We start from the raw sequence: 11113 nt of genomic DNA on the forward strand, positions 1-11113 counted from the left end.
TGATGATGGGTTGAAATCGTTTCCCAAACCCAGCAGTCAACATCGTTCAACATCATTCAACAAAAATCGAACTGATGTTGAAGCAAATGTGGACGGAAGCCGTCTGTCCGAGCCAGAGTTGAGGTTATGAACTGGTGTATGCATTTGAGGATAAATTTTCTAATTCTCTCCAAACCTTCACTGTGTTCACACCAATTTTATATCTGAAAGGTTGGTTCACACTTTCCATCCTGAAATGATTGATTGACGTTCTATTAGCCGTCCTTGTTGTCCTTCCGAACTTTAGCACGAACGCTGTCTTCAAGGGTCTCAAAACTACTAAAATCGTCAATGATTATCTTTTCTTTCAGATATTACTTTCCTCAGAGTTCTTGCTTAGTTAGGTCATATGACAGGAATAAAATTAAATATCTTAAACTTTTTCCTAGCGACATATGAGATGACTTCGGAGCACAAGAATGTCCTAATAGGTTAAACTTTGGGACGGACCTTTTTTCCAAGCAAAAATCAAAGCTATAAAAAAAGCATTCAAACTGTTTCCTTTTGACATAAACGCCCTAAAATTCCCCAAAGATGAATCCAGTGTAACCTTGTAGGGTAACTACTCTCGCGATAGCCAGATGACAGACGGTGCATGTAAAGCTCCGGGCAGACGATTTCAACATTTGCGGCAACATCCGGTCGATTTTGTTCAAGATGTTGACTGCTGGGGTGGGAATACGGTTTGGACATCGATTCAACTTCGATTCAACATGTTTCAAAGCGGTTGAAAGAGGGAGGCAAACGGACATCGCTTTTCAATTAACTCGACCGGATGTTGAAGCAAATGTTGAAGCCGTTGGTTTAATCGAGTAATGGTATGAATCGAAGATCGATTGCAAATAATCGTGTAGACACGTGTAAAAATGTGGTTTGAACTACTAAGCAATAAACTACTGTGACAGGTCAACTGAGAATCATAATGCGCTATGAAGATGAGACACTGAGGAAACGCCTATAACGTAAAAGAGCTGAACTTTAAAATGGCTGAGCCAACGAATGAAAAAAAAAAAAAAGACTTACTTTGGTCTTGCTCCTAATATACCGGTAGAAGGTAAATCCAACATAAAACAATGAAAAACTTGATAAATTGTAGCCGCTATCCAGGTAGCAAAAACACTAACTCGAAAGTGAAAATAAGTCCTCCTTTTTAAAGAAAAAAATACCGGAAATAGCGACTGAAGCACTACGTAACTAACTTACCGGAATAACCGAGCAATAGACCGGATTACCAATTGACCGGATGATGAAGCAAATGTTAAAGTCGTTTGTCCCCAGGGCTTCAACAGCGTTGTTGGAGAAGACGAGGTTAAAATAACTGAATTTCATGTGTTTAATCGAAACGGGTATTAATCGAAGATTGATTGAGAAGAATCGCATAGAGATTTGTAGAAACGTGGTTAAAAGCAATAAACCATAACTCAGCTAAGATGATACACTGAGGAAACGCCTATACAAAGATCTATATCGGAACTCTAAAATGACTAAGCCAAATGTTGAAGCATATTTTGTATTATTAAAATTCAACTAGTGGTCTAATATCAATGCTGTGTTCTGATTGGTTGAGCTACTAGTAGGCTATTTGTTATAGCCCACTAGTAGCGAAAAGCGCCGGCTTTTTTGAAAACCAAAAAAAACAATTAAAGTCTAGCTTTAACTAGCGACAGATGTTATGTTTATCCTTTAGTTCAAGAGTTCCTTTGTTTTGCATCTGGAAGATGTTATTTTCAATTACAACTTCTCCGTAGGGGTTATCACGCATAGCTTAACCAATGAAATCCCCGTGTCCTAATTGCTGGGAATACATGAAATTCTTTGTGCATTTCGTTGCACCGAAAAAAGACAAGCGAGATTACGGTCGTTTACCAATTACGAGCAGAAACCGGTTGGTGCTAGGTTTGTTCAAATGGTAAGCAAAAACTCCCGAATGGGTCCATTTACTTGGAAACGGCGTCAGTGTACCATTTACAAAATTCATTCACGTTTACCGAGAGAGTCTGAAGGGAGGCAAAATCATGGGAGTATCCAAATGTAAACACGTTTTTTGATTGGAAATTCCGTTTGGGAATTTTGGACTAATTTTGAAGAAATCCCGTTTTCTCCGGAAATTTTTTGTTTGGGAAGACCAAAATAGGCTTACCATTTACATTCTCACCGAAATTTCCGGATTTTTGTGGTAAATGGTAAACAACTTATAACTCGGATACCTTTCAGGTATTCCGAGTAATAATTATTGGCTTATCGATCGATATCCCTCGATGTACTGGTGTGAGAAACGCGCGCGGTCAAATTCAAATGGACCAATCAGAGTTGAGAGTGAAACCAGCTTGCGAGCGGCCGTTGTCGACTGCCCGGTCACAAGCCTCTGAGGAAAGCCGAAGAGGTGAATTTTAAAGCAAAGTTTTCTTTCTTCACGAGTCTTTCGGCCGCCGAAACACACGTATTTGGAGTGAAATTTATTGGGCTTCACGGAACTGTTGTTTTTATTGCGATTCGGGACTTTTCCTGTTGAGAAGAAAACGATTTGTGGAGTGAGGTCTGGCCAGCGATGGATGGAGTGGTCGGCCCTCCTATTCTTTTAGTAACGATTTCCGGATAACTTCACAGAACGGTCTCAGAATGGCTCTAAACTCGGCACAAGAGACAAGTTCGTCACACATTTGAGGTAGGGAAACTTTATTTCAAATGACGTTACACAATTTTTTTTACGATCGGTGATTTTCCCATACAATTCTCTATATACACAAGCTGTCGCAAACACCACGTATTTTCAGCTTGGGGAGCCTCTGATTGCTTATGCGTAAGTCCGAGTTGCACAGCACAGACCTGCATCTTGACGGGTAGGCAAATTACAGTGAGCAACCGGAACGATGATGCTGCTGGTATATGTCAAAACAATAGTGATCTAATCGGCTTCAGTAGGAGGAAGCAAGGATTGACAGGCCTTCACAACTCCTTGACGGTTGAGATTTTTGTAGCGTATTTCCGGTCTTTGACCTCTTTAAAGTTCCACTCTCACGTGAGGCTATTGTATTGTATTTTTAGGTCTTTGACCTCTTTAAAGTGCCCCTGTGACCAATAAATCAATTCATGTTTTTCTTTGGATTTCAAAACTATGTTAACAAAACAATAAGTGACCCACGGTTTAAGCCTTGGAAATAGGCTGAAGTAATGTGTCAACAAATGCTGATATTCTTTCTGTAGGCCCGTTACAACCAGAGATTATTGGTCTCCCTACAAGAGTAGGTTTGTGGATTTTAGTGAGAGTATAGAATTCAGGTATTCGCGGTGGATATGGTGTTTGAGACAACATTTTTTAGTTGTTACGGCTTAATTCTGAGATCAAGCGTGACACTTTCGTATGTGTTTCTTTCACTATGGGTTGGTCAAGAGGCTTGTAGTTATTTAGGTCATTGATTTGGACTTGGCCCTCTTGTATTTTATCATTTTTATTCATGACAACAAGTGTGGTTCCCTTGTCCGCCTTTTTAAAATTTAGATCTTTGTTTTGTTTCAAAGCGTTCAGTGCTTTTCGTTCTTTGCGTGACAAGTTGTGGTCTGGTTATTTTTATCTCCGCAATTTGAAGTTTGACTTCTTCCAAGGTAGTGTTCTAATGTTACTGATGGTTGAACTGGCGGTTCCCAATTCGATTTTACATAGAAGGATTGGATTGATTTGTTTTGCCCATGAAAAATGTATTTTAAGCGCATTCTTCTTGCGAAGGCTTTATAATCCTGTAAGAGCTGGCGCTTTATTTTATTTTTCTTTACTGTGGCAGTGGGTATAAATTTTAGGCCCTTCGTCAATAAGCTAATTTGGGTGTCAGTTAAAACCTCCTCAGACAGGTTTTTTATAAAATTCCCATTGTTGTATGTAAGGGAATTGTTTGATACTTTTCTGTGTTCATTGCGGTTTTTTTTTTCATTTGTTTCTTTGTCAGTTTATATTTTCCCTTCTTTGCGCTTTCTTTGTGGGTAGTGTTATCACATGACTCAGTGAAAAGACATGTGTACTTTTCAATGTTTTTTTTGCTTACGGCTGCTTTTAATGTTGACAGTAGTGTTGGCACCTTCTCGGAATCCATTCCTAGAAGAGCTACTAGGCTTTTAACACTGATATCTGCCGACAGCGGTTGGTTTTGTAATTTGCTTGTATTAGCCCCTCTCTTAGGAGTGCCCTTTCGAACAGTTTTTCCTTTCTTTTTACGAAGCCTAGTCTTTTGTTTTTCAAGGCGGCGGTGGTTAAATCTAGTTAGCGCTGAGAGGAAACCTTGCTCTGCTTTTAGTTTAGCCGCCGGAACTCAATTAGCTTATTTGGTTTGTTTGGTGTTTGCCTATCTTCCCCTTCACCTCTTGTCAATTTATTTCAAATCGAAGTCTAACTCGATCTTCAACTCGAAAACCAACTCGAAGTCTAACTCGAAGTCTAACTCGATCTTCAACTCGAACTCGAACTCGAGTCCAAACTACTCGAGGGATTATTTCTCCCGGGACTTTCTTCTACTAGGATTTCATGTAGGATTGTAAGCGATTTTTATAAAAGTGATGACACATTTGAAATTAAATTTACAAGACATGTTTCGGTCGTGCAACGATCATCTTTAGTTGAAAGTAGAATTAATTTGAAGTTACATTTTAATTTATAAAATGCTAAACAAAGATAAATAACAACGTGAGATAAATTGGGAATCTAACAAAATAGATTCATGTTAATTTGACTCTTTCGTTCGAAATCAACTTCTTCCATTGTACACTCCTTTTTTGTTACCTTTGGCTATTTTGTTAGATTCCCAATTTAAAAATTGTTGTTAGTCTGCTTCTTTCTAGATTGTAAACGCCTAGTTCGTCAGGATTTACGTATGTATCGATATGTAAGTCAGTAAGGTGTTATGCTCACCTACGAATTAGGGTGTTTACTAGGACGGAAACATCGTATACTCCCTCACATATTTAATTAATCAAGTTTAGATTCAGTTTAGCTACAACCTCGTGTTAGTTTTACACGCCCTCTTTGTTTATTTATTACTTTGTCTTTAGTAACTTAATAGATAATCTCGTTTTCACGTGAATTAGAACCCATGTTGGGTGTGACAATTGATCAGAATAGAAGTACAATACGCTAGGATAAGGATCACCCTTTCCTTACGAAGACAACTAAAGATTCTAGATTTATACCTGTGAGGACTAAATTCGAACCGCATTTTTTTGCATCTTTGCTTCTTTCCCATCTTCCGCATCAAGACCTCCTCTTTCGCATCGTTTATATTTTCCTCATCTTACTCATCGCATCGAGAGATTTGAGAGCGATTGAATCTGGAAGAATAAAGCCTTTTATATAAGATCACTGCGTGTTCGAATGACTCTCTTCTCCGAACAGTTTTGACATCATTTTCTGGGTTGGCTGGTTTATGATTCAGAGTGTGCTTCCTGTCTTCTACATTAGTTCGAATTTACTCCGTAGAAATCGTGAATTGTACATCTGTGTCGTGAAGTTTGATTGTCGTGTTTACGCTTTCGTGCTGAAATGATTGGAATGTTCAAAAGCTAACTCACGAAACACGAGAGAAGGAAACCTGATTCTCCAACATGGCTTCGAAAAGTGCTTTATCAGAACCCGCAGACACCGGAAAGATTCCAATTATCACATCCGATAAAGATGAAATCTCAGACATACGACAACTGAAGAAACTCCGCAGTACGGTGAAGGGATTAGTAACAAGAAAACGAAACGAAATAAATGAGTTACTCTCGAGTCCTATGCCGCACATCGCATCAATATTCTATTGTTTCTCACATCATCGACCCTCATGATTCTGTCAGTAACACCGGAAAGAGCAAATTGCTGTCCTCGAAACACACCAAAATTAGCTGCAAATCTGGTTCGCGTATTTCATCTTCAGTAGAAGCACAACTTCAAGCGCAAAGGCAAAGGCTGCCGCAAGAAGAGGTGGAAGCCGCGAATTATAAGAAAAAGATGGCGTTACAGCAAGAAGAATTGCAGTTAGAACAAAAACAAGAAATGCTTGATCTCGAAATAAAGTTACAGGAGGCAACGGCCGAAGAACAAGCGTACGTTGAAATAATCGACTCCATTTTCCCAGAAAACGTGGGTTCCGGTCTTATGACGTATGCTTGAGTTTAAACGGAAGCAGAAAAGAGAAAACCGTTAACAGTAGAAATGGCGGGTTGAAAGTGTTCGAGAAACAAGAATTTAGCCTTACACACAAAGAAACTGGAGAAATGATCATTGGCTTGCTGTAAGAGCAGGGGCACCCAACGAATCTGTTCCTCACATTATCTGTTCCCCAGAGGAATCTTGCTGGCTGGCAAAAATACAGGTGTTTCGATGAGCTGGCGGCGAAATTTTGTTATTCATAGAGGTTTTGCCTGGGAATTACTGACTTTTTCTAGCACTTCAACCCGAGCTGGCTGTAGAAATTCTAAAGACTGAGGACGACTAAAAACAAACAAAACAAAAAAAAAGAACCCTTCCCTCTGCCAGAGAGTAGTCACAAACATACGACCGCTGGTCAGAGTGATTGCGCTTGCGGGAAAAAAACCTGTTTTGTCTCGGTTTTGTCGCTTTTGTTCGGTCGTTTTGGATCGAGGGATTTGAAAGCGCGCAGAATTCCTGGCTGGGAAATAAACTTGATCAGCTGGCTGGGAAACCAACCAATTTTATCTAGCTGGCTAAGAAATTTCTTGTGTGTCTTGCTGGGAAAAAGGAACAGATAATGTTTTCCCAGCAACACTGAAAAACACCTGAAAATGCCTTAATGACATTTATTTTCATTAACTGGGGTATAATAATACATTTTACAACAAATTAGTCGTTGGGTGCCCCTGTAAGAGCAAGTGAAGATGAAACCTCTGACACTTCGGTGAGTGTATTTTTGGTGTTTCAGCGTACATTCCATCGTTCAGAATGCAATGAGAATGCCATCGTGCAAGCGACACGATCGACAATTTTTTTGTGGAAACGACACAAATGTCCTCTTCTTCTACAATTTCATGTTTCCGTAATTCTGAATGGCTTCGACAAGACCTTATTCCACGGATTTCGCCTCAAAGAGACTGATGTAATGTTTCCCACGGTACTTTTGCAACAACAACAGTAATCACTTTTTAGCAGCGTGAGAAAATTCCCGTGCGGTATAAGACATAATTCAAACCTCGTCGTTTTATTATTTTTGTGAGTTATATATTTCTGAGGTAAAAAAAATCAAACAGCACTGAAACTAGTTTTAGATTTTGAATGTCCCTCCAAATTCTGGGGCTTCCGAATTACTTACCGACTTCCTCTCGGACTGCCATTGCTACGCAATCGGCCAATCAAAAATATAGTTCAAATCGATTATCCCAGAGTCTCTCCGGGCGCTCACCCGCTGGCCAAAAGGCCCGAGGACTCTGGGTACGAGATTGGAAAAAGACAGAAAAGAAAATCGGAATTCGAAATCCGGTCATCTTCAGAACGTCACGCAATTCTCGCCCTCCCCAAAAATAGAACAAACTCCAGTACAAGGCTGCTCAGTTAAAGAAGCAAAACACGAGCAAGAAACGTCTGTCGAGCATGAACCTGACTGCAAAGGAATGGCCACATACCTCGGAATCCGGTGGTCAGTTAATCTTAAACAGCGCGAACGAACCATCTGAACCGAACCAAAATGGTATCGCCTTGCATAACAGCCACGCAACTTACATGATGAACACGCAAACACAGCAAAATCAACAACTAGAGCGGATGATGAGAGAACAACAGCGTTACACCGCAGCGCTGTCGCTACCGCAGCCAGAAGTTCCGATATTTAAGGGCCAGCCAATAGAGTACTGCAGTTTCGTTCGTGCGTTTGAAAATCTTATTGAAAGCAAAATCGACAGCAGTAGTTCGCGATTGTACCACCTCGTACAGTATACAGCAAGAGACGTGCAAGAACTGATGCGCAGTTGCCTTGCAATGAGCCCAGATGAAGGTTACCAAGAAGCACGCAGGCTCTTGAAAGAAAAATACGGCCAGAACTACAAGATCGCCGCAGCCTACGTTAATCGACTTACGAATGGCCCACCCATAAGAGGAGAGGACGGAAACGCCCTCCAGAGGTTTTCCGTCCAGTTAACAAGCTGCAAAAACACTATGAAGGACATAGGCTACCTGAACAAACTTGAGAACCCTGATGCCTTGAAGAAAGTCATTGAAAGGTTGCCCCACGGAATAAGACAGAGGTGGCGTGAAGTTGTGGACGATATCATCCAACGGCAGAATCGCGACGTCACTGTTGAAGACATCGCCACATTCGTGGAGAAAAGAGTTAGAGTTGCAACCCACCCCATTTTCGGGAATATTACGAGCGACAGCAAAAACAACGACTCCAGCAAACACAGGAGCAGATCTGGAAACGGCACGCCCAAAGGGGCCTCATTCGGCACGAATGCTGAATCCAAGCAGCCGTCGCCTCCCGGAACATCCAGCGTAAAATGCCCATAAGGTAAAGTCTCTGTTACGAGCCTGAAGGCACCATTAAGGCCGGCGCTTATCTCCGGTTTCCGTAGCATGAAGCGAATAGCAGAATTTATGCTCCCCCCTGGATGGGATGCTAGTCCATCGCAGGGTTACCCCCAGCATTACGCCGGTACCCATTTATACACCTGGGTGGAGAGAGGCACCGTGAGAGTAAAGCGTCTTGCCCAAGAACGCAACAAAATGTCCCCGGCCAGGCCCCGAACCCGGACCACTCGATCCGGAGTCGAGCGCACTAGCCATGAGGCAACCGCGCCTCCCACGGAAAATGCCCATCGTGCAGCCAAAACCACAGGTTGTTTCAGTGTCCAGACTTCAGAAAGAAAACATTGGAAGAGAGGCTTCAATTTGTGTGCAAGAAGGGACTTTGTAACAACTGCTTTGCTCGTGGACATCTTGCAAAAATGTGCGAAATGCCCTCTTTCTGCCGAGTGAAAGATTGCAATTTCAAGCATTCAACGTTTCTCCATCCGAAAGGTAACTCAAATGAGAAAAGGAACGAAGCAGCCGACCCTCTTGATAGCGTGAACCCCGAAGGAAATAACGAAGATCGACAGCTCGAGACAGTAGTTCAAAGTGCTTATGTCTATACTGGAGAGGACTCGCGCAGCCGAAGATCGCAACCGCTGCAAGTAACCAGCCTTGCCATAGTCCAGTGAAGGTGAAAGCCAAGAACAGCTCAACAATGATCGAGACTTGCGCATTCTTAGATGGAGGTTCCAACACTACATTCTGTTCGGAGCGTTTAATGAATCAACTGAAGGCAGCTGGGAAAAGAACCACACTATCACTGACGACTATGACTCAAGAAGACAGACCAGTCGAAAGTTCTATCGTGAGCTTGGAACTTTTCGATTTACAAGAAGAGAATTTCATAGACCTTCCCAAAGTGTTCTCTACGGTCAAGCCACCGGTGTCAAAAGAAAATATGGCGATTCAGCAAGATGCAGAGAAATGGTCCCACCTCAGAGATATCGAAATAGCGGAAATTGATGATGAAGTAAGCCTGCTGATTGGAAGTGATGTTCCTCAAGCACTAGAACCATTAGAGATACGGAGAGGACAGAGAGGAGAACCGTATGCCACAAGGACAGCCCTAGGCTGGGTCGTGAACGGTCCCCTCGGTAGAAACGGTGGTGCACCATACTCGGTCAGCTTCATAAACGCTGACGTCCAACTGAACGAGCAGTTTGAGAAATTCTGCAATATGGAGTTTAAGGACTCGGCATTCAACAACGAACCCTCAAGATCGTCGAGCCCTAGACATTATGAACGAATCTATCAAACTAGAGGAAGGACATTACGAAATGGCGTTACCATGGCGAAAACACCCCCCAGAGCTGCCAAACAACAAAGCCTTAGCCGAACACCGCTTGAAATTACTGAAACGAAGATTAACGAAGGATCCACTACTTCACGGAAAGTACACAGAATTCATGGACGACCTTCTTCGTAAAGGCTATGCAAAAGGAGTACACACTGCACAGCTTGAGGAGCTCAGCACAACAGTTTGGTATTTGCCCCATCACCCAGTCTTTCACCCTCAAAAGCCTGACAAAGTGAGAGTCGTGTTTGACTGTTCCGCAAAGTACAGAGGAACATCTTTGAATGACCAGCTTCTACAAGGGCCGGACTTGACCAATACGTTAGTGGGAGTGCTAACTCGATTCCGCGAAGAATTTGTAGCGCTAATGTCCGACGTAGAAGCGATGTTTCATCAGGTGAAAGTTCGTCCAGACGACCGTAAAGCTTTGCGATTCCTGTGGTGGACAGACGGTGACCTTAGCAAACAAGCCGATGAATTCCAGATGACAGTGCACCTATTCGGCGGTACGTCATCCCCAAGCTGTGTAAACTTTGCTTTACGAAAGACCGCTGACGACAATGAGGGTGACTTCGACCCAGAAACGATTCAAACGATTAGAAGAAATTTCTACGTTGACGACTGCCTTAAAGCAGTGAAATCCGAGTCATTAGCTGTTAAACTCGCCGACCAGCTGAGCCCGTGTCTTGCGAAAGGTGGATTCCGTCTCACAAAGTCGATCTCAAACTCCTCCCCAGTGATTGAGTCGGTCCCTGAATCCGAGAGAGCCCCTTCTCTTAGAAAACTGGACTGTGACAAGTCAAAACATGTCGAGAGACCGCTTGGAGTCCAGTGGAACGTTGCCACAGATACGTTTGGGTTCACTATTACCATCAAAGACAGACCACTTACGAGAACTGAGAGGAGTTCTCTCTACCGTGAGCTCGATCTACGACCCCCTGGGTTTCGCTGCCTCCCTTATCCTACCGGCAAAGGCGATACTGCAAGACCTGTGCCGAAAGAACCTCGCTTGGGATGACCCAATCCCAGAAGAGGAAACACACCGCTGGCAGAAATGGTTAAACGAGTTACCGAAGCTAGAGCAGTTCTCAGTTAACAGATGTTTCAAGCCCTCGGAGTTTGGAGAAATTGTTTCGAGACAGCTGCATCATTTCTCTGACGCGTCTCAGGAAGGTTACGGTGCAGTTTCGTACCTTAGAGTTGTCAACACACGAGGCGATATCCACTGCTCCTTT

The sequence above is a fragment of the Montipora foliosa genome, chromosome 10, assembly GCF_036669935.1.
Source record: "Montipora foliosa isolate CH-2021 chromosome 10, ASM3666993v2, whole genome shotgun sequence".
Taxonomy (NCBI): domain Eukaryota; kingdom Metazoa; phylum Cnidaria; class Anthozoa; order Scleractinia; family Acroporidae; genus Montipora; species Montipora foliosa.